General features: G+C 39.3%; 1 long non-coding RNA gene across 1 annotated transcript in view; it reads left to right on the top strand.

Moving 5' to 3' along the window:
• Window positions 1-1,095: 1,095 nt before the first annotated feature.
• LOC139725507 (uncharacterized) overlaps window positions 1,096-24,679 on the top strand; it is a 71,106-nt gene continuing 47,522 nt past the window's right edge. The window contains exon 1 of the long non-coding RNA XR_011710554.1: window positions 1,096-1,221. This is a non-coding gene — a long non-coding RNA (uncharacterized lncRNA). The remainder of the gene's footprint in view (window positions 1,222-24,679) is intronic.

The raw sequence follows: 24,679 nt of genomic DNA, 5'->3' as shown, positions 1-24,679 counted from the left end.
CAATGAGTTTTGACTGATGGGGCATGTATAGACTCATCAAACTTTCGATATTGCGGCTAATGAAAGTGTAACCCCCCCCCCCGCCATATCATTTGCCTTTGTAAAATATACACACTAGTTAATCAGATGAAGGAAATGAAATGAAATGAATTGAATTGAAATGAAATGAAATGAAATGAAATGAATAGAATAGAATAGAATAGTTTAATGACTCCATCAAAATGTGACCTGGGATAATAAAGATGAACCAAGTTGAAATGTCAAAGCTTGTCATATAAAACATAAAGCCTGTACACATCAGAAATTTCATTCACTGACATTATCATCACTTCCCACTCCTCTCTTCTTGTTTTTTTTTTTCTTGTCTTTTTTTTATTGTGTGTCACAATTTACCATGTTATTTCAAATGCAAGTGGATTTGTTTCTGGGTTAGTTTTTGGGAAACGATTTTCAATATACGCCCTATAATTATACATTTCGATCTATACGAGTGTTGAGTATTGCTTCGATTTATGCATGTATTAGTTTCCATACTGTAGGGTCTACGTGTAGGCCTATTTCTTTCATTGTTATCCATATTGCACTGTATTATTGTTTTCTCCCTTTCGAAGGTGAATTAAATTGTTTGTAAATCTTTGAAAATAAGATGGGGAGTCGTCCAGTCTTACAACAGATCTATAGGCCTACTTATACAATGGCGGATCCAGAGGGGGGCGCACCGGGCACGCGCCCCCTCAGTATTTTTTGTATAACAAAAGAAACAAAAAGAAAACAAAGGGGCGCGTGCGCCCCCCACCCCTTTAATTTTGTGAAGGCGCGAGCTCCCCTTTACGGCATTCCTGGATCCGCCCCTGGATACAAGTGTGATATATAGGCCTAAAATCTGTCCCAATAAAGAGGTTACTCGTACTCCGATCGAGTCCCGATTAAACGGTGGCGGCCAAAAGCATTGCATGCCTACTACCAGCAGCTGTCGGCAGTTGATCGTAGAAGATGCATGCATGATATCCGCTTGTCGCGTGGGTGGCACGTATACGACCATTCATTACAGCGTGCCGCCGGTTGTAATACGCTACCGTCTTTGTGGAGCGCTTGGCGAATAGAGCATTCATTCACGAACCGCTCGCTTCTAGCTAGCAGTATTTTTCGTCTTTTCATTGAAGATTAGAAAAGGATTTGGAACAGGTCGTTTCCGTTTGTAAGTCCGGCCGAAATAGCCAGGTAAGCGTACAATCGGAAAGCAGTCATCTTCCACGTCGGGCATTTAACTGTGCGGTAATTCGTAAACAGGTGTTTGGTGTTTGTGTGGGTGGTTTGTTGTGAACGACCGTCAATATCAATGATTGTGTGTATGGCTTCGATAAGCATAGCGTTGTCTGAAAGAAATGGTTGTAATATCTGCACGTACGTATCCATGTAACCGTGTGTCTTGTCCCCATCATCATGGTTGCCGCGGGGGAAAATAATTTGCCAGTTTCCAGATATCATTATGTTTTGATAAATAACAGCTTAAATTTGTTGTATCTGCGGATGTTTTCTTCATATATGGGAAATTGATTACCGGTATCATTCACAACCTTCGGGGAAAACGAAGTGGTCACTAGGGCAGATCACATGCAGGTGTAACCGGTTTCTTGACAGTAGCTAGGAAACAGCTTGCGCTGTTTTTTTTTTTTTTTTTTTTTCATTATTATATAAAGGTCTGGCGATGCTTTGACGACCGTCTAGCTGATCTGGGGGGCGTTTCATCAACGAGTTCGTCGAAGGTTTTCACCGACAAATTTGCTATCAGCCAATCAGACGCAAGGATTTACACTGACAACTGTTAAAAGCTAATGAAATCCTTGGTCTGATTGGCTGATAGCAAATTTGTCGGTGAAATCTCCGACGAACTCGTTGATGAAACGCCCCCCTGATCATGTTTTGTTTTTGTTTTTGTTTAGTTTTTGTCAATGTCGTTGTTGTTGTTGTATTTTTACCCCAAAGTAACACCTCTATCCACTAGAGATGAAATTGATGATTAAGGCCGACATGCGTTGTTCATGTTTATAATTATAATGTCAAAACTTAGGGATTATAAAAGCAATCTTTAAACTTACCAAGATATATAAAGTTTAGTTATAGAAATCTAATTAAAGTCTTCAACTTTTGTTTGTTTTTCTTGTTTTTGGTCTCTCTCTTCTTCTTTTTTTTTATTTTTTAAGCCTATTTTATTTTATTTTTTTTTTTGTGTGTGAAAATGTTTATAAAAATAAAAGCATTATAACCCCAGTCTTTGAACAAAGATTTATAAAAATGCCCAGTATGATCTATAAACATGTCTGTAGATTTTGACAGCAGGGCAGTTGAGCAGCACTGACTGTTGTAATTTAGTGGACCGGATACAATGATGAACAGAGGACATAGTTGTTTGACGATAAAATATACAACTTTAATCCACTATCACAAACTACATGTAGCGTCATGGTAATGACTGCTGCTCTGACCGTATAACTCAATAATAGAATACATGGAATATGAATACACTTGTGATAAATGTAGTGCGCGCTCATAATACAACACTGACTGATGATCCCATTGATAGTAGAACCTCTGATTGAGTTTATAATTAGTCTATGATTGTAAATACTGTAAAACATATATTCGCGGCATGAAATTTTCGCGAATTGGAGCCGATGGCCTTTTTTGCGGCATGAAATTTTCGCAAACTGCCACTGGCATTCAATGCAATAAATAGTGTAGACAAGAACTTTCGCATGCATTTTAATTTCGCGAATCTTGATCCTCGCGAAATTCGCGAAATTAAAATGCACGCGAAAATTCCTCGTTTTACAGTAGTGTAGTGTATACATGTGTGACCTCCATGTCCCGTCCCTCCCCTCCCCCACCCCCATTCTTCCCTTCTCCCTTCTCCTCAATCCCCTCTGTACAGTGTGTAGACTCTGTTATGACTTTTGTACATCTTAATGAGCTTCTTTTGAGCAGTGCATTACACGACCATAAAACATGTAATATGATGGCCATATAGGCCTAGTTGATACTTTCCTTAATATGTACAGTTGTTAAGGAATTCAGCAGCTAAATTTGCTTGAATATGTGTGAAAAAATAAATCAAAGACAAATTACATACAAAGGACCAGTCAAATACAGAAACTTTGTATGAAGAACATGATGTCATACCATTTATTATAGAGATGTCATACAGCTATTAAAACCCTTGTGATGTGCCCTCACAACAGGTGACTTTGCCTTAGGATTAGACATGGCAAATTGGAGTGATTTTGCTTTCCAGTCACATGGCAGTGAAAACACTCACTCTACTATATGAATGATGCAAAGTTACAAATTTGGCAAGTTTTTGCCATCATTTTGTGCATGCACACACAATTTTGGGACAAAGATATTCCTGTTCTGTGAGATCATAAATATTCATATTGTACATATTGGGGGTACTGCACATACGGAACAGAAAATAACCCAACATCCCTGAAATGGCCCCTTTTACTGTGGACATGTAGGCCGACTCAAATTATGCATAGAGTAAGCCACAAGACAATTGCTGCAGTTAGTGAGATTGCATGAAGGCAAGTGCTCTTTTACCTTAACCCGTTTTCTACGGGAACCTGGTACATACACTGTATGAGGTTCCCAAAATGTTGACAAGAGTGTCGACTGCTTTCGTAGCCCAAATTCATAATATGATGACCAAAAAAAAAAAAAAGAAAAAAGAAAAAAAAATGGTATCGATCAAAAACTTATCAAGAGTGTCATCTCTCCGTATCTGTTCTCTTTCTATATATTATAGATATATCAAAACTGCCTGGCTGCATTTTCATCTAATTTACCCTTTTCCAAGGCAGTACTAGCTATAGGCTTGTTTTGCTATAAAACTCGTATGAAGACATAGTATGTATGCAGCCATCAAAGCTGAGCTCACTAGATTCTGGCTTTCACTAATCCCATTCGAGTTCCTGCCCTTGTTGTGACACAAGAAATAATGATCCCTCAGCGCACTCTCTGTTCATACTTCGTTTCTTACCAATATTGAAATTGCATTGTTTGATGGCACGTATGCAGTTGACTATGGAATGATACATGTCAAGACCACTTGACATCTTTTGCATGTGAGTGCATTCCCAATCTGTCCTTCCTCTGTCGATGATTCCAAAAAAAAAAAAAAAATCTTGTTAGGGGGCATTGAAGGCTCTTGGAGAATTGGGGAGGAACGGGTTAAATTCTGGCCTGTGAGTTTCAGTAGTCCCAAGGCCAGTGGGCAAGTCGCTTTGTAGTACACTGTACTTTGCCATCCATCCCAGTCTATTTATCCTAGAAATAGTCATAAGTACTATACTGTACCACATCACGTAGTGCTGTGAAAGCCTTTTTGAACTTGCATACCATATGAGGAGATGACAGACATTATTCATGATACATTGTATGTCGTGTTTGCGATTTGACACTGAGGGTATTGTATGAAGTGCAGTAATGTGTGTCCATTGCCATAATTTTGCGTGAACAATGTTCAATTTGTGGCCTAACAGTGACTCCGGATAATGTGAGAATTAAACCCTCATGAAAATATTTAAAGAGCTTTTACAGTGTATGGTCTGCAAACCTATCAACACCCAAAACACACCACGTCATCCGGGTGAAAACTTCTACAGCCAGTGAATATGAGATGATGGATTTAATTCAACCAGATGAAAGCATCAGAGTTTATAGCTGATGCAATATGACATACCGTAGTCATTTTAGTTGACATTTGCTTGGTCGGGAACCGTGAACTTTGGCGGCCGCCCTGGAAGTAAACATGCCCTTTTTGCACACTCAAGATATGATCCAACAAACACTACAACGTGCTGGTAGCATATGTCGTGTGCTAGGCAATAATGAATTGCCCAGCCTAGTCGGAACTATTTTGTGTTTGCACAGCATCAAGTGTTGTTTCCCTCTCAAATTTGAGCTCCATAATACCAATTTGTAATATATTGATTGTGACTGTGAGGGGTATTATTCCTGTAACCCATTGAGGACGGGCTGATTTTGCTATTAAACATTCATTTCACATAGACACCTGCCCGAGTGTACTCATGACTAGTTTTCAACAGGTTAAAATTGGAAGGTTTGTGGAACTTTTGTTCTTTTTTAAAAGAACAGTGGAAAGGGAGAACTTCTGTAATAAATTATATAGATTTAGCCTATCGGATCCAAAGCAGTTTTAAGTTGAGCCAAAAAAAAAAGAAGAAGAAGAAGAAAAGAAGAGTAGATGATGTGACAATTCATTGACAAACATTCAGTTTGTTGTTTTTAATACAGAACAGATCAAAGACCAGATACTTGTGTCAATATGATTTAGTTGATTATTATATCAGCATTTTGTTTTCTTTGTTGTATGCTGTAATTTGAAAAATATTGACAATTTCAGATGTATTCTATGTTGAAATTAAGTAAGCAGGTAAGGTGAAAAATATATCTTATTTGTAATTAGTGGGCAACACCAGGAGTTCTTAAAGGGATTGTATAGTTTTGGTTGAGACTTAACTTCAGGTTTTTATAATTTTTTGGTGAGATAGTGAGAAACCTCTTATGAAATATGAAAAGAGCATGTAATTCCATGAGGATTTCAACATTTATTTGATGAAAATTGGTTTTGAAATGGTTGAGATATCCAAAACAGAGTGATCCCAATAAAGTGTAGGACCCACCTTTTATTACAATCATTTTGTTTTACTTCGTTTTTGGATGTTTCAGCTATTCCAAACCTGATTTTCATCAAATAAATTTTGAATTCCTCTTAAAATGGTATGCTCTGTACTATGGAAGTGTTTTCTTGGTATCTCGCAAAAAAGTTAAAGCCCAATTTTCATCTCCACCAATACTGTACCATCCCTTTAACCCATTGAGGACAGGCTGATTTTGCTACAACACGCATTTCTCATAGACACATGCCCGAATATACTTGGGACTAGTCTTCATCAGATTAAGAAATGCTTTACAATGTCTGAACATATGTGTTAATTATAGTGTTAAAAGAATTTGTATGTCATGGAGTTTAAGCAAATTTTATAGGCCCCTAGTATCTACTCGTAGTTTTCTGTTGAGAGAGTTGTAATTAAGGACCTTAATTTAAAGCTTTAAGAACTGGGGATAATTTTAGTTGTAGATGTTGCTGTTGCCATGGTTTTCACAGTATACTGTATGCTAGTCAGAGTCATAGAGCCGGAGTGATATTACGCAGTGCCACTGACCATCAAAAACGTGCGACTACTCTGACTGTTCTAGTTATGGCATTGTTTGCAGTAGCGAGGGGGGTATAATGACTAATTACTGCTGGCAGTGGCCAAGGCAGTGTGTACACAGAGTGAATTAACTTCACCCATTAGGAGACCTGTATAATTGACAAAAGGGATCAACAAATAGTATCTCTGGCATGGCTGCATGCCACAGTTGAAATGAACACTCACAATTGAAGGCCCATAACTGTGGCAAAAACTCAATTAAAAAAGATGACCTGTATTTGTATGAGATTACTTTTCAATCCAAGTCTCCTGGTAGAAAATGAAACAAAACACATTTAAAGCAACAGGCACTCTTGTACACTGTATACACACACAAAGAAAACATTACATGATTCACGATGTACACCTGTATCTCTGGTCCATGATATAAATACTGTAAAACGTGATATATTCGTGGCATAAAATTTTCGTGAATTTGAGCCAACAGCCTTTTTCATGGCATGCAATTTCCCTCTAACATTCAATGCATACAGTGTGGTCCAAAAACTTTCGCATGCATTTTAATATCTTGAATCTTGGCTCTCATGAAATTCGCCAAATTATAAAATGCATGCGAACCTTCCTTGTTTTATAGTATTGTATACGCTGTTATTTTCACATACATACGCAAATGAGGAGGTGATGGACATTTTCGCAAGATGTTGTTTTCGCAAATTGACACGGAGGCCTTCAGAAGTGCACTATGACCTTAGCGCATGGTGACATTTTCGCTTGTTGTTAAATTCACGGTCCAACTGTGATTCGCGAAATTCGTGAAAATTAAACCCTCGTGAAAATAACAGCTTAAACAGTACTTTGCTGATGTGTACTATGTTCAATCAAAGAATCACTCTCTTGAGGTATCTTTACATTTATAAAAAGGATAGACCTATGATATTCAATCAGTATTATCTATCTTTTAACTCAGGATCATAATTTTTACCTGTTATTTTCAAATGTCACCAATTTGCAGACATGCAGCTTTATACCTAATCGTTTGTAAGCTGAATGTAATGGATCGTGTGAGTCTTTGGATCTCATCTGCAAGTGCAGTGTACCAATGCAATTTGCACAATGTATACAGTACCTTTCACTCATCCTTATGAGTTATAGGTGTTTTTGTTTTGTTTTGGTTTATGTGGTGTACATGTGAGGTGTACATTATGTCACTACTACAGCAAGTTGAGGTGCCCAGAAACCCATACATATACAGGAACAAAATTGAAAAGAAAACCCCCAAAACATACAAACAAAGAAAACAAAAAGGAAACATGTCCACATGCCTGCAGGTGTTGAGGTAGAATGTGTCACTTGCCTCCAAACGTGATTTTCGTCTGCAGACACACTCGTACATTTCTCTGGAATGAGATGAACAGTGCTGCATTGGAGAGGCTACAAGTCCTGGATAAAGGAATTTTTTGTTTTTATCATTATTGTCATAATAATTATTATGATTATTATTGTTACTATTATTGCTGTTATTATTATAATTACCATTTGCTGTACAGTATTTCATTCTAAATTTGTTATTTTCTCTACATGTATGTATGAGTATAACACCATCTTCAGTGTCATGCAGTACAGATTCTGTACATTGGCAAAAGATTTGGAAGAGTTAAATGCAAAAAAGCAGTGCACGTTTGGGTGGGTTATTGTTCTGGGAAGTTAACCCAGCAATCTTGAAGCTGGAATGTCAGAGACACCTAGTTTTAATTTGTTTCCAAGGCAAATGCTTGTAATTACTGTAAAACGAGGAATTTTCGCGTGCATTTTAATTTCGCGAATTTCGCGAGCGCCAAAATTCACGAAATTAAAATGCTCGCGAAAGTTTTTGTCTACACTAAATGCATTGAATACCAGTGGCAATTCGCGGAAAATTTCATGCCATGAAAAGGGCTGTCGGCTCCAATTCGCGAAAATTTCATGCCGCGAATATATCATGTTTTACAGTATGCAGATCTGCAGGTAGTGTAATCAGAATTGTCTACCATGACCTTTTGATCCAATCAAAAGTGGCGCAGGATAGAAATGCACCTCCAAAAGTTGCAGGATTTGTATTATAACCATGTGAAGGCAGAAGGAACAAAAACAGAAGAAAAAAACCCCATCATAAATGACAAGTTGCAAGGTGCTGAATTGATCTGGATTGGTTATTGGTTATATGGGTACTAGTGGTAACACATTTTTTGCCTGAAAATAGGTACTACTACTAGTGGTACACAATTTTTTTTTTTGCCTGAAAATTGTCAGACTGACTCTATACCATGCTTGACATGAACACCTGCAGACAGAATCCGGAAATGACTTCTGGTGACCTTTTCATCCAAGTAATAATGGATCTGCTTGAGAATGTCATCCAAATTGAATAGGATGTATCTCAACAAGCAATTGTTTTCAACTCTTTGTCTGTCGCGGGTGTTTGCATACCCAACTCTGTTGACGGCTTGTGAACTTTGCATATTTTGCTTGACCGCGGAAACTTATTTCTTTTAGAATACTGGCCATTTACCCCCCCACCTCCCCCCCCCCCTCAAAAAAAGAATAGTCATTGCTTTAATATCATGATAATATTTACATCACAGCAAAGCTTTCAATTTTCTCCACAATTTTGCTACACAGACTGCATACTCTAGTATTTGTAAACACTGGTAAAAAAAAGTTAGATGGCTTTGAAAGGCAGAATGTTTTATCACTACAAAAGCGCTCATCATTGAAGCCTCCAAATAATGTGGCACACAGGGAGTTTACACAATGATACACACAGAATTAAAGTTCCTGCACACAATATTGGCAATAAGAAGAGAACAAGAAAAACAAAGTGAAAACATCAAATACCGTCCTTACCTGTAAGACAAGGCAACAATGGTATTGTTTTTTTGTTTTGTTTTGTTTTCTTTTCTTTTCACTGCACATATTTTGTCTCTTAAAACTACACATTGTACTGTTTGTATACCAGGGAAGCTTTCTAGGTTTATTGAACAATGCTCTTGGAAAGGATTGTTTAATAAAGACCAAAAAATCAAACAAAAACAAAACGAAATAATCAGGCAACTAAGGTTTTAAGTTGAGTGCTATAATATTTAGAATCACTACGATCTACTTTCTGATCCACCAACATTTCAAATTCAAAAATTTCAGTGGAGCGAATGGACCTCCCCCTACATGTGATGTTTGCAATGTGAATATACAGTACGAGCAGGTTTGTGGCATGTACATTATGATTACCGGTATTTGATCATTAAAACTTATGCTTTCTGGTATACGTGATAATGTGATGAAGGTCAGAGTATGGGAGACAATCAGAGGAGCATAAATGGGTTAATTACGTGGTACGTGGGAGTATGTGTAAGGACATGGTGACATTATGCACAGTAATACATAAATCTGTAGGCTTGTATGTTGCAGTATTTTTGTTCTTTTTCCTTCATCCTGGGGCCTATATGGAGAGTAGGCCGGGTCCCAGGGGAGTCAAATCTATGTCACACCACGAAACTCTCAAAAAGGTTAATTTTTATGGCCTAATAAGGCAACTATGATGTTTTAAATGGAGTGCTTTGCTTCCTACTATGTGGAACCACTACATCTATTTTCTGGGCCACCAAAATTTCAAATTCAAAAATTGAGTGGCTGGAATGGGCCTCCCAAGAAAGAAATTAAGTGTTGAGCCCTGCATGTGATATTTGCAATGCGAATAAAGTTCTGTATAACAGTTTTTGGCATAATATGATTATGTGATCATGCTTTCTGGTACATGATAATGTGATCAAGGTCAGAGTGTGAGTGACAATCGTAGGAGGATAAATGGGTTAAGTACGTGGTACGTGGGAGTATGCGTAAGGACATGGTGACATTATGCACCCGTATACATAGATCTGTAGACTTGTATGTTGCAGTATTTTTTTTGTTCTTTTTCCTTTATCTTGGGGGGCTGATATGGAGAGTGGGCGGGGCCCCAGGGGAGTGTGAAGCACATGTGTCTGTGTGTATGGGTGATTGGTGGATGGGGGAAGGGGAGGAGGGGGAGGGTATAGCATAGCAAAGGACTTGATAGGAGGGTCTGAACTGATGAGCAAAAGATGGAACGAGTTTCCCCTCGGGCAGTCAAGCTGACCCGCCGTATCGCACACGTCTCCACGCCAGTTGTCACGGTTACCCACTGTCTCTGTTTTTTTTATAGATTTCACACATGGAAACATCATATTCTTACAGCCTGTGGGTTATATTATAAGTGCTTATAATAAGCTGGCTAATATTTGAGGTATTTTTTTTTTTTATAGCATGACTTCAAAAAACAAATCTTCTTTCATTTGGTAAAGTAACCATTACATCTATCCTTTGGGAAATACTCAGCTGTTTAATCCTTTAATCCATCTTGGGTAATTTTACTGCAAAAATTATCATCTTGTCACCAAAATCTCTGAATTTTCCGCATTTTGTGTTTTGTTCATTCACCTGGTCGTACTCCCTAGATGCTCATTACAAATCTCAAGGGATACGGAGACCAGGCATTATCCTCAATTGCTCCTTGCCATGGAACTCCTTCCAGTCATTTCTTTGTTCAAATGACAATCTGGAGCGCTTTGAACACAGCTTCACTCTATATAGACTCACATTTTTTTTTCTTTTGGCCAGTCAATCAATTACTATAAGTCTCTTTGAAAAGTCTGCACCTTTAAATGTTTAATTTTTGATGAACAGATATCCATCGTGTATGGCGCCCAGACAAATGCAGTGATTTATCATTTTTGGGAAAAGATTCTAAAGGTGGGAAAAGATTCTAAAGGTGGAACCAATTTAATGCACAAAATTTGTATATAGAATAAAAAATCAGAAGGAAGTTTACAAAGATTTTTCCTATCTAAAGAAAAGCAGGAACCCTAATCTTGGGAAATATTTTTCCAATTCAAGGATCAGGTGATAGATTTCTTCGATTTAGAGGCTCTTGAATATAATATGTTCAAACAAATATTTCAGCAACAAAAGGCTATTTAAGGACAAGTCCACCTTTACAGACATATGGGTTGAATGAATGCAGCAATAAGTAGTAACACATCAGTGAGAGTTTGAGGAAAATCAGACAATCCATTCAAAAGTTATGAATTTTTGAAGGTTTTGCTCAGTCACGGCTGGATGAGAAGACTACTATAGCTTGTGATGTCACATGTGTACAACAATATAAAGACTGTATAAAGAAGATTCAACACATTTTCACTTTTCTCGCATAACAAAAGAACACTAGACTTCTCTCTTTCAGAAGGCAAGGGGAATAATATTACCCTTGACAATACCTTAGAAACAAGTCGAAGAAATGTGCTCTTTATACAGAAAGTAAAGTTTTGTGAAATTCTCTTTCTATTTCCCTTATATCGTTGTATGCATGTGACATCGTACAATGTAGTAGTCTTCCCATCCAGCAGTGACTGCACAGATATTTTGAAAATTCAAAACTTTTGAATGGATCATCCAATTTTCCCCAAACTTTCACTGATGTGTTCTACTAATATTGTTGCATTCACTCAATCCACACGTATATATGAAGGTGAACTTGTCCTTTAAAAAAGTTGTGATAGAGCATTTGTACTCTTCTGTGTAAAGCTAGAGTCAACCCTTGGAGACTATCCTCAAGTATACTCAGGCAGGTGTCTATAAATGGGAAATGCATGTTATTGCATAATCAGCTTATCCTTAATTGATTAACAATGAAAAAAGGTAAAATTATTATTACAAAGGGATACAATACCAAACCATAGAAATGTGGTTACGATGACTTGATGGGTAAAGCAAAGATGTCAACTGTTCTTCTTTTTCTTCTTATTTTTTGGACTATTTTGTGCTCTTTTTACCAAAAACACTTGCACAGGTTTCATGAAAATACTATCTCTCCCCCAAATTTGATACTACACATGGGTAGTGCAGAAAAGATAGAAAAGAAATGCATTTTTTAAAAAACCAAAAATAATGTCTTTTCAGCCCTCAAAATGTTGCAATGTAGTTTCCAAGGACGTTGGCATCCCCTGATGAAGCCTCATACCCTGTTTAAAGTACAATGTAGGTGCAAACACGTTCTCCATCCATCTCAAGAATGCCCAGGAGTTTTTCAAGTATCATACAGGAGAGGCTGTCACTAAAGATGTGCAGTTTGTCACATTGAGAAGATGAAGAAGATTGCAGCATGCTTACATCAGCCGGAAATGTCATGCCAGTAATACTACTCATTTTTATGACTTTATTTTTCTTTTGTTTTGTATTTGTCATACTACCTTTAAGTCCTGTACTAAAGTCAACATGCACAGACTTCAGATTCAAGAGCAAACTATGCTCTTATGCATCAAATTGGTGTAGGCTGTCGTTTAGTGGGCCAACCGTATTTCGTTTTTTCTGGGTCAATCTCCCATGATGATCGGCAAACGAGGCAGCAACTCACCTTTGACCTTTCCGCTGATGGAGGCTTCCAGTGCCGAGCCGGGTCGTGCGTGTTTGTAGTCTCCCCCGAGCTATTTGTCATTTCTGCATGGGCTGTCACATGACGGCTCGGACTAGTCATGCATTCAACTCCGTAACCCTCCGGTATAAATTACTACCTTTACAAGCCACTAGTGCATGGTTACTTCGTGATGTTGATGTTTTGTTTTATTTGTGTGTGTGTGTGTGTGTGTGTGTGTGTGTGTTTTATTATTATTGCACTAGCCCAGAAGTGCATGGACCATCATTACTTTTCTCGAGCGGTTAGCGCTGGGATATCATGTTTCCCAATGTTATCGTAAATGTTCACCGACATAATCCAAAGATGGATTCTTTTAATTGATGCGATATGACTTTGAAGGTGATGTGTTGTTTTGTTTTTGTTTTTGTTCTTGTTCCTTATTTTCGCTGTTGTCATTTTGTCTTGATCTCTAGATGTTCACACACAGTTGTTTTGGATTAATTTATTTTTCATGTGGCTGGATATTTTGGAAATTATTTTTTGAAAAGATGTTACCTGGAGAGAACACATAGACATTACATACGTTGAAAGTAATAGCTCAAATGCAGTCAAACCTGTCTTAACGACCACCTGCCTATAGTGACCACCTGTCATATATGACCACTAAATACAATTCCCTCTGAGAGAAAAAGCATGTTAAAGAACCTGTCTAGGCCTATAGCAGCTGTCACAAATGTACACACTAGTAGTTATGTACATGTATGATGAACTGTATGCATGGTTGTTTTAATGTGTATGTACACAGGTGGACCAGATCAGTGGAGAATTTTCTAGGTGGTATACAATGTAGCTATACAGTACGTGCATGGAATAGGAAAAACATTATAGCTCACTCAATCTAGAATGATTTCACCCATTTCCAGAATGTTCTGGGAAGTGCTTACACCGTGTACATATTTGGCTGAGTGAGGCACTGTCCCTGTAGCCCAATGTGATTGGTAGTTAATTTTGGTAATGATGTTTTGTACATAGTTAGGCAGTGAGTCATCCAGGTTTCCTGGAACTTGGACTGGCTAGTAGGTTGGAGAGAGTTATAGAATGTGCTAGAAGGGGGGTGAATGGATAGTATATAAGCCAGAGAAATTCTGCAGTAGGCAGAGTACCCAACACCTCTGCTCTGAGAGTTACGTCACTTCTGGCTCTGAAGCGACTTGTTATAGTCAGTCCTGTGTTACCTGCTGACCTGTTATGTTTGTGGAGATAAGGCCTGGGAGACATTTTGCCTGCAGAGAATTATTGCCTACATTGGAGATAGACTCCATATTTTAATGTCAATGGACATTGCTACGGAAAAGCTGTGACGGGCTGGATTCCTAGCTGGACAATATAAAGTGAATCATCATTCAACGCATCAACTGGACGTGGTCGTCACAACATTTGGACTCTGCACGTTTCGCCGTGGACGTATATCGTGGATTTTACCCCGGATCTACACCGTGGACTATTGTAACCTGTGCCTCTGGATTTACGTCGCAGGAATCATTCATCGGTGCATCGCGGATCATTCATTTGTGCATCGAACATCATATCTGGACACTACCAGGGAACTGTAGCGACTTTGTGATAGTTTGGATGCATGTAAGTGATCCCATTACCGATTTGTAATTGTTTCTATTGATCATTGTTGTACTGATATGACGCCGATTACCAGTCTGTACCCACAATATCACTGTTAATAAACCGCCTGAACATCAGTTGATTGTTTCTTTTGTGCGATCATTCTCGGAGTGATTTTGGTCGTAACAAAATTGGGGGCTTGTCCGGGAAGTGAATTTAAGCCAAAACTTAGAATTTGGAACGTTCCGGAATCCAGAATATTGGTACAGACAAAATATCAGTTGAGTTGATTGTTCAATTGTATATTGTGTGTAATACAGTGTGACAATGTCAATCAGTACAATGGATGTTCAGGCATTTGTTCAGAGGACAGATTTGTCCCTCAAAGACTTGCAAAGGTTACGCAAATGTGATTTGACTGCTATTGCACAGCATTTGAATGTAGATGTTCCACAAGGTGCAAGAAAGGCAGAGATTCTTGACTTAGTAGCTGGTCACATGGAGCTCAAAGAAGAAATTCACACTTCAGATCAAGCTCAAATGTCTGATCAAACAAGGCTTGAGCTTGCTAAATTGCAAATGAAGGAGAAAGAAATGGAACTGGAAAAAGAGAAGATGAGATTAGAAAGAGAGAGGGAGAAAGAACAAATGGAAATGAGAAAATTTGAAATGGAGCAACAAATGAAGTTGCGTGAGATAGAATTGACTCATGCACAGACTGTTGGAAATCGTGAAAGGGCTCCCTCTGATTTTGATTTGGCCAGAAACATTCGATTGGTGCCGAAGTTTGAGGAAAACAGAGTTGATGCATACTTTGTGTCATTTGAGAAGGTGGCTAACAGTTTGAAATGGCCACAGGAATTTTGGCCCATGCTCCTTCAAAGTGTGTTGGTCGGCAAAGCAGCCGATGTGTACTCATCTCTCTCTGAAGAGCAATCACGTGACTATGCTACAGTCAAGAAAGCAGTGTTGAATGCTTATGAGTTGGTGCCAGAGGCGTACAGACACAAGTTCAGAAATTCGTACCGCAAACCAGGCCAGACACATGTTGAGTTTGCTCGTGAAAAAGAAATGATGTTTGATAGGTGGTACAGATCCCTGAAAGTGGATCAGGACTTTGATAACCTACGTGAGGTTGTTCTTTTGGAAGAATTCAAAAAGAGTGTTGCTTTCAGTGTGAGGTCGCATTTGGATGATCACAAAGTGACAAGTTTGCATAAAGCAGCCTTGATGGCTGATGAGTATGAGCTGACCCACAGAAATGACAACAGACCACCTTTCAGGAATTTCTCTGGAAATAAGAGAGACAAAAATCAGTCGAGCAGTCCAAAGAATGCTGGTTCTGAAAAAGGCACGAGTTCTGAAACTTCATCGACACCAAAGCCTCAATCTGACAAAGGGTCCGGTACAAGTGCAAATGTCATTAAATGTTTTCACTGTAACAAGACAGGGCATGTAAAGTCACAGTGTTGGAAGTTGCAAAACAAAACAAAGAAGGACTTGGGATTTGTCATGTCAAAAAGTGTCCTACCCGAAAACAGTGTCCCGTTCAGTGAAACACAGGCCATTGAAAGTCAGTCTCCCAAATTCAAAGATAGGCTGAAGCAGGTGGATGAGAGCTATCGTAGCTTTTTGTTTGATGGTGAGGTGACCCCATGTACTTCTGGTGAGGCAGGTAAGCCAGTAGTCATCCTGCGGGATACGGGGGCCTCTCAGTCGTTGATGGTGGATGGTGGTATGACTTTTCCACCAGATAGTGCAGTGAATGCAAAAGTCTTGATTCAGACTGTTGATGGCAGTTATATGTCAGTGCCACTGTATAGAGTGGATTTGAAGTGTGGCCTAGTTTCTGGTCCTGTTACTGTTGGAGTTGTTCCTGAGTTGCCCATGGCAGGCATTGACTTCTTGTTGGGGAATGACTTGGCTGGGGACAAGGTGGTTGTGTCTCCAGTTGTTTCGGATAAACCAGTGGTGGTTGCTGAAACTGAGCAGTTGCAGGAGGAGTTTCCTGGGATTTTCCCAGATTGTGTTGTGACTAGGTCTCAGGCTCGTAGAGCTGTTCAAGATGATGCGGATTCTGTTGATGTGGAGGAGAATTCCGGTGTTTGGTTGGCAGAAACCTTTTTCAAGGATTTGAATGATGGGGTTGCTGTATTAGGCTCCAAGGCTAACAGTGATGGGCTGTTTAGCAAGTCTTCCTTGGTTGAAGCACAGCAGGCAGACTCTGAGTTGAAAGGCTTGTCTCAGACGGCGTGTTCTGAGGCTGAGGCTGAAAAGGTCCCTGAGTGCTATTATGTCAAAGATGGCATTTTGATGAGGAAGTGGAGACCTCCCCATAGGCCAGCTGATGAGGATTGGACGGTGGTCCGTCAAGTTGTTGTCCCTCCCAGTTACCGCGGTGAGATCTTGAGGATTGCTCACGAGTTACCTGTTGGCGGCCATTTAGGCGTCAGAAAGACAAAGGATCGGATCATGAGGCATTTCTATTGGCCAGGGTTGAATGTGGATGTGGCTGAGTTTTGCAAGACTTGTCACACATGTCAGGTGGCTGGTAAACCACAACATTCAGTGAAGCCGGCGCCATTGATTCCGATACCTGCGTTTGAAGAACCATTCAGTCGGGTTCTAGTTGACTGTGTTGGACCTTTGCCTAGGACTAGGTCGGGTCACAAGTACCTCTTGACCATCATGGATATGTCTACACGGTTTCCAGAGGCTATCCCATTGCGAAATATCACTGCTAAGACTGTGGTAGATGCTCTAGTGCAGTTTTTCACTAGGTATGGGTTGCCCAAGGAAGTGCAGTCTGACCAAGGGTCAAATTTCATGTCAGGCATATTTCAAGAGGTGATGTATCGTTTGGGTGTGAAGCAGCTGAAGTCATCAGCTTATCATCCCCAATCCCAAGGTGCGTTGGAGCGCTACCACCAGACCCTAAAGACAATGATTAGGGCATTTTGTGAGGAGTATCCCGAGGATTGGGATAAGGGCATCCCTTTCCTGCTGTTTGCAACGAGGGACTCCCCAAATGAGTCGACGGGTTTCAGCCCATTTGAGTTGGTGTACGGTCATGAAGTCAGGGGCCCACTGAAGCTCATCAAAGAGAAATTCATGACGGAGGATGATGAGGTCCACCTACTTGACTACGTGTCAAAGTTTCGTGAAAGGCTTTCAAAGGCTTGTGAGGTAGCTAGGGAACACTTGAAAGTGTCACAAGACTCTATGAAGAGAAAGGCAGACAAAAATGCCAAAGCCCGAACTTTCAACCCAGGTGACAAAGTTCTTGTACTGCTGCCCATACAAGGTGAACCACTGAAAGCCAAGTTCAGTGGCCCGTACTATGTCAAAAAGAAACTCAATGATGTGAACTATGTGATCAGTACGCCAGACAGACGCAAAGATCAGAGGGTGTGTCACGTAAACATGCTGAAAGAGTACTATGAGAGAAAGGCTAGTCAGCCGGTAGGTGTAACCCAGGTGGTAGAAGAAGAAGTAGATGAAGAGGGAGAAGCTCAATATGAGAATGGAAGTGAGCCCTCTAGTGCCAGGTTGTCTAACTCAGAGATGTTAGGGAAAGTAGATGAGGCACTGAACTACCTACCTGATAATCAGAGGAAAGATGTGACTAGTCTGTTACATGAGTACGGAGAATTGTGTAAGGACAAACCAGGCTGCACCCCTCTGGCTGTACATGATGTTGATGTAGGAGATGCTGACCCTATCAAGCAAAACCCTTACAGACTAAATCCGAGCAAACTGCAAAAAGTAAGGGAAGAGGTTCAATACATGCTAGACAATGACATAATAGAACCGAGTAAAAGCAGTTGGAGCTCCCCAATCGTCATGGTGCCCAAACCGGATGGGTCTCAAAGATTCTGTATAGATTACAGAAAGGTGAATGCCGTGACGAAAACAGACTCTTTCCCCATTCCCAGACTAGAAGATTGCATTGACAGGGTCGGAAATTCTGCATATGTCAGTAAGATAGACCTTCTAAAGGGATACTGGCAAGTGCCCTTGACCGACAAAGCCAGAGAGATTTCTGCTTTTGCTACACCAGATGGCTTGTTCCAATGCAAAGTAATGCCATTTGGCATGAAAAATGCTCCAGCCACCTTCCAACGGCTGACGAACCAAATCATTGCCGGACTTGACAATTGTGTAGTATACATTGATGACATCCTAGTGTACAGTGACACATGGGAGGAGCACATTACACACTTGCGGCAACTTTTTGATCGACTCAGGGAGGCCGGATTGGTGATTAATCTGGCAAAGAGTGAATTTGCAAAGGCCAAAGTGGTGTATCTCGGGCATGTAGTCGGTCAGGGACAAGTATTGCCAAGAGAAGCCAAGGTAGAGGCTATACTAGGCTTTCCCATCCCCCAATCCAAGAGGGAGTTGCTCAGATTTCTGGGCATGGCTGGTTTCTACAGGAAATTTGTACCGAATTTCAGCACTGTAGTCACCCCCCTAACAAACCTGCTGAAGGGCAAGGCAAAGTACACTTGGACTGATGAGTGTCAAAGAGCCTTCGAGAAACTAAAGGCAGTCCTTGCTAATGAGCCTGTTTTGGCAGCTCCTGACTTCGCAAAGCCATTCAAGGTGGCAATAGATGCTAGCGATGTAGGAGTGGGAGCGGTTTTGCTCCAAGAAGATGAAGAAGGCACTGAACGGCCAGTTAGCTACTTCTCAAAAAAATTGAACGCATACCAGAAGAAGTACTCCACAATTGAGAAGGAGGCTCTCAGTCTCATCCTTGCCCTCCAACAATACGAAGTGTACTTGACAAATAGCAAAGGGGAGATCACAGTCTATACTGACCACAACCCCTTGGTCTTTTTAGACCGGTTCAAAATGAAGAACAACAGGTTGTTCAGATGGAGCATGATGACGCAGCCATATGCACTCAAAATCAAACATGTGGCAGGCAAGAACAATGTAATTGCCGACGCTCTGTCAAGAGTGTAACATGAAGAGAGTATCAAAGGTGAAAAGTTTTCACCGTATATCATTTCCAGTGTATGTGTTTAGCATATTCATTAATGTGTGCAAAACAGTTTGTATGATTGTATAAGCTCTGAGAATCCAAGCAATATTATTGTAAATGGTATCCATGAAAAGATAACATGGAATTAATACAGCTATCCAAAAGGCATGTGATAGTATGTGATTATTGTAGCTTGACTTGGATTTTACCTCACATTCATTGTAAATAATAATGAGAAATTGTGAAGGTAAAAGAAACCCTTGCTACGGCAAGGCTTTCTTTTTCCCATGGGGGATGGTGTCACAAATGTACACACTAGTAGTTATGTACATGTATGATGAACTGTATGCATGGTTGTTTTAATGTGTATGTACACAGGTGGACCAGATCAGTGGAGAATTTTCTAGGTGGTATACAATGTAGCTATACAGTACATGCATGGAATAGGAAAAACATTATAGCTCACTCAATCTAGAATGATTTCACCCATTTCCAGAATGTTCTGGGAAGTGCTTACACCGTGTACATATTTGGCTGAGTGAGGCACTGTCCCTGTAGCCCAATGTGATTGGTAGTTAATTTTGGTAATGATGTTTTGTACATAGTTAGGCAGTGAGTCATCCAGGTTTCCTGGAACTTGGACTGGCTAGTAGGTTGGAGAGAGTTATAGAATGTGCTAGAAGGGGGGTGAATGGATAGTATATAAGCCAGAGAAATTCTGCAGTAGGCAGAGTACCCAACACCTCTGCTCTGAGAGTTACGTCACTTCTGGCTCTGAAGCAACTTGTTATAGTCAGTCCTGTGTTACCTGCTGACCTGTTATGTTTGTGGAGATAAGGCCTGGGAGACATTTTGCCTGCAGAGAATTATTGCCTACATTGGAGATAGACTCCATATTTTAATGTCAATGGACATTGCTACGGAAAAGCTGTGACGGGCTGGATTCCTAGCTGGACAATATAAAGTGAATCATCATTCAACGCATCAACTGGACGTGGTCGTCACAACATTTGGACTCTGCACGTTTCGCCGTGGACGTATATCGTGGATTTTACCCCGGATCTACACCGTGGACTATTGTAACCTGTGCCTCTGGATTTACGTCGCAGGAATCATTCATCGGTGCATCGCGGATCATTCATTTGTGCATCGAACATCATATCTGGACACTACCAGGGAACTGTAGCGACTTTGTGATAGTTTGGATGCATGTAAGTGATCCCATTACCGATTTGTAATTGTTTCTATTGATCATTGTTGTACTGATATGACGCCGATTACCAGTCTGTACCCACAATATCACTGTTAATAAACCGCCTGAACATCAGTTGATTGTTTCTTTTGTGCGATCATTCTCGGAGTGATTTTGGTCGTAACACAGCCACCTGTCTGTAATGACCACTTTTTTTGTCTCCCTTGGGTGGGCGCTATACATAGGTTTGACTGTACTTTACTGTACAAGTAGATGCACCATATTGGTTTTTCAGCCTGCCTATAAAAGTGGTAGTGGGAAATTTATTCATTACGTGAATTCTCGAGGCTCCTAAGTTGTTAAATAATTTTACATACAAAGACCCATATAAGATGTTCTTTATTACGTGAACAAGCAAAACTGACATCCCCATCTGAATTACATTCATTTAAAGACTGACACTGTGAGTCCTAAGTAATGTTCTGTGAAAGAATATTAAAAGATGGTGTGAGTCAGTAAGTTCTTTCCAAGTATCAATAATCAATAGGCAAAGTTCTCACGTAGCAGGTCTTACATACAGTTGTAAGAGCATGGTATCATACCCTATAGGCTATTTTAATTTTGTAGCAATGCAAACACAATATCAAAAATAAAAATTCCCCTGTCTGCTTCTAGTGGCTTTCCTCAAAAACTCATACAGTACTTGAACTTGATGAATTCAAGGTGGTCTGCAGCGGCCATAAGATTAAACTTCCAACTTTCTCACGATACGGGTCACGCCTGACTGAAGGATGTGATAATATAAGATAAAACGTAATCTTTCTTAGGAGCGTGCATGTTCATCTATAACAGCAAGTTGCATCAGCACCAACTTGAGCCAGCCACATTGCTCTGCGGGGGAGGGAGACTAACGGCATCTCTAATATGCACGGGGAGACGGACTATCACTCGTTATGTTTAATGCATGCTTGTGGGCCTGTCTAATTGCGCATTTGCTGTGCGTGGCTTTTGCGCCGTAGAGCCTGTTCACCCGGGCATTAAGAACTTTGAACATCCTGTCACGTTTTTTCCTGGCAGGTCTGGTAGCGGAACAGCCTGCAATGCACTGCCAGCGGCATGAGAAAAGACGCTGGCGGCTTTCGGAAATATCATGGCATTTGGGGTGTTCACAACCTTTTAGCATGCCTGTTTCTATTTTCACCTAAGGAGCAAAAAGTATCACAGCTGTTTTTTGTCTTCTCTTTTTTTTTTTTTTGGGGGGGGGAGGGTGGGTTGTAGGGCAAAGGGGTTTGAGTGGGAGTATAACTATGCATGCCTCAACTATGTTGGGTGTGCTTTATGACTTTTTCAGATGATAACTCTCATTTTGATGCTGTGACTAGACCTGATTAAATCATAACGCCCTGTCTAATTGGCAGATATTTGACTTTATATCTGGTAGGTGCTAGATAGCAACTGAAAAAGTTCTTGTGGCATTCAAAGAAATCCTCACTTCTTATGGTACTGATCCCGCTATAGTTAAAGTTCAAATTTACACATTGGCACAATAAAAATGCTTATGAAATTATGATAAATGTTGTTATGATTTAGCAACATTATTTAGTGACATATTATCTTGCCTGCAATGAATGATTGCACATGCTTTTATTTCAATAACAGTACAAATGAAACATTTGCTAAAAATGAGCTCATGAAAATAACACTATAGGGTCCTCACTTCACATCTAAGCTAGATTACTTTGAAGTATAGATTAGAGCAATTCATGCTTTTCCCTCTATTTGTTAATGTTTTCCCCTGTAGGAATCAATGTGTATCTGGTAAAGTTGGTGATAATATTCTTTGATAATATCTCTATGAGAAGAATCTTTGTGTTATCCCTTGATTGTTTGCTCATAATGTATACAGTATTAAAGTCAAGGACAAAATATCTGAAAGTTTCTGAAATCCTCCTAGACGTGCATTAACCCGTTGAGGACGAGTCTCGAGTATACTCGGCCAAGCATGTGTGGGAAATGCATGTTGTAGCAAAATCAGTCCGTCCTCAATGGCTTAAGGTCGTGTATAATCTCTTTTTCATCAAACAGGTTCCCATTTTGTCATCATACTTTTTAAGTCTTTACGATGGCTACTTCATCAAAATAAACGGTAAAAATAAATAAACTGTTCCCATATTTATAGATAAAAACCCAAGAATACTTGGATGAACAACAGGGCAATTCCACGGTAGGTAGGACACAGATGCCGAAAATTCAAAATGATATTTGTTTCGAACACCATACATTTTCAGACAATACTTGAGTTGAAGTTTTAAGAATCATTATGTTTTTCAATAAAAGCGGCCATTTTGATTTTCAAAATGGCTGCCAAAATATGCCTATAACTCAATGGTAAGAAAGAGTGTATTGTCACATAATTTACCCTCTGTATATCCACTTTATTAGTACTCTAAACAACAATCTTTTATATGCATGCAGTTACCAGACAAGTCTTTTACCACATGATAAAAAGAAAAAGCTGGTTGCTTCAAAGAATTTTATAAAAACTTTTAATTAGTGTGACAATGATGGATGTAACGTCAGTTACCAAAAACAAGGAAATTTTAACATTATTTACCAAAGAAAGTGAGCTGTATAATATAACTTAGGATTTCTAATGTATGCCCATATGCCTTCCTTTCAATACCAGAAAATAAGGATACTTGGCATACTGGAGAGTCAAATGAACACATCAAAATGTGTAACGTCAGTTACCGAAACGTCATATACCAGTATGTAACGTCAGTTACCATGACAGTAATTATAACTTAGGCAAATTTTTTGACTTTAGGCCATTTCAATACATCTGGGAAGTCAAAGGTTATCAACAAAGAGCAGCAATCCCTTTGATAGGGAATGATGTCATCACCATGGTACACTGTACAACTATGTCCATGGATACATTTTTCTTTTTGGTTCACTTTATCTTATTTATTTATTTATCATATTTTCTTTTGGGTGGGGGCGGGGGCTTGAGCTTTTGATTTTCGGTTCAGCACAAGTTTAAGGTTAAATCATCTGGAAGTTTAGGTTTACCACATGCAATAAGATGCACTCAAATTACTATACAGTACTCACTGTCCTACGGGATGATAAAGCTACCAAATTTGTAGGCCTAATCAATGATGTGGTTGTGTGGTAACCACCTTTTTCTATTAAAAATCTTGTGTACAGCTGTATACCAACAGTTTTATAATCTTTACTAATGACTACTTTTGCAAGCATTTTTCTTTTTTTTCTGGAAGCTTAGTGGAGTTTCTACCTCAAGGCAAATGCAGGAACAGACATATTTCTTCGCTTGCACTTAAATGTGTGGTTTAGTTAATATGGCACATCTTGAAATGGTACATACATAAGCAGGCCTGTCATAAGGCATGTACTGTCGTTACTGTTTAAAACTAACACTGATGTTGCTCAAAGTGAGAGGTGATTCTAGGGTAAAATAAAAAACTGTTCATATTTGTTGATTACTTTATTTCATTCATGCAGGGACATTTTTGTAATACATGATAATTATGAACAGGAAGATTCGTTTATATTGATCTTAGAATTTATTTCGGTGCAAAGTCCTATTTCTTGGTATCTGGGATGTATTTGCAAGCCTTGATATACCAGTGAAAAGGAAAAGAAAAACAATTCCATTCCTTCAAGCAAGGAATAAACAAATACAGTAATGCCCTTTTGACCAAGAAAGCATGTTTCTTCTTCACAGAAAAAATATTAAAAGTGTAACACTATTCATTTAAATCATTATTGATAATGGAGATCATTTTTTTTTATTTGTGGCCCTAACAGTGCCGTGAGGGAGAAGGAGTAAAATAAAGAAAAGAAGAAAGAATATATCACAGTAGATTTCATACATATTTATGAATATTTTTATTTGTATGTGTTTTTTCCCCATGACATGAAAGATTTTTTTTTTCACACACAAAAAAAACATCTGTGTTTCGTGTAGTACTGGAGGGCATTATGGGTGGGGTACTCTAGATAGAAACTTTCCTGTTCATAAAAAACAAAACAAAACAAAAACAAAAAAACCAACCCTATATGTCAATATTTATACTTGGAACTGCTGAATCTAAATGGCTCTGTGTAATCATAACTGTTGAATAAGCATTCAATCTTAAGACAAATGTCAAAAA

Source organism: Diadema antillarum, unplaced genomic scaffold, assembly GCF_040938485.1.
Source record: "Diadema antillarum isolate AM-2024a unplaced genomic scaffold, OU_Dant_1.0 seq00000048_RagTag, whole genome shotgun sequence".
NCBI lineage: Eukaryota > Metazoa > Echinodermata > Echinoidea > Diadematoida > Diadematidae > Diadema > Diadema antillarum.
Note: the sequence above shows the minus strand (reverse complement) of the source record. Positions and strands in the feature narration are given on the sequence as shown.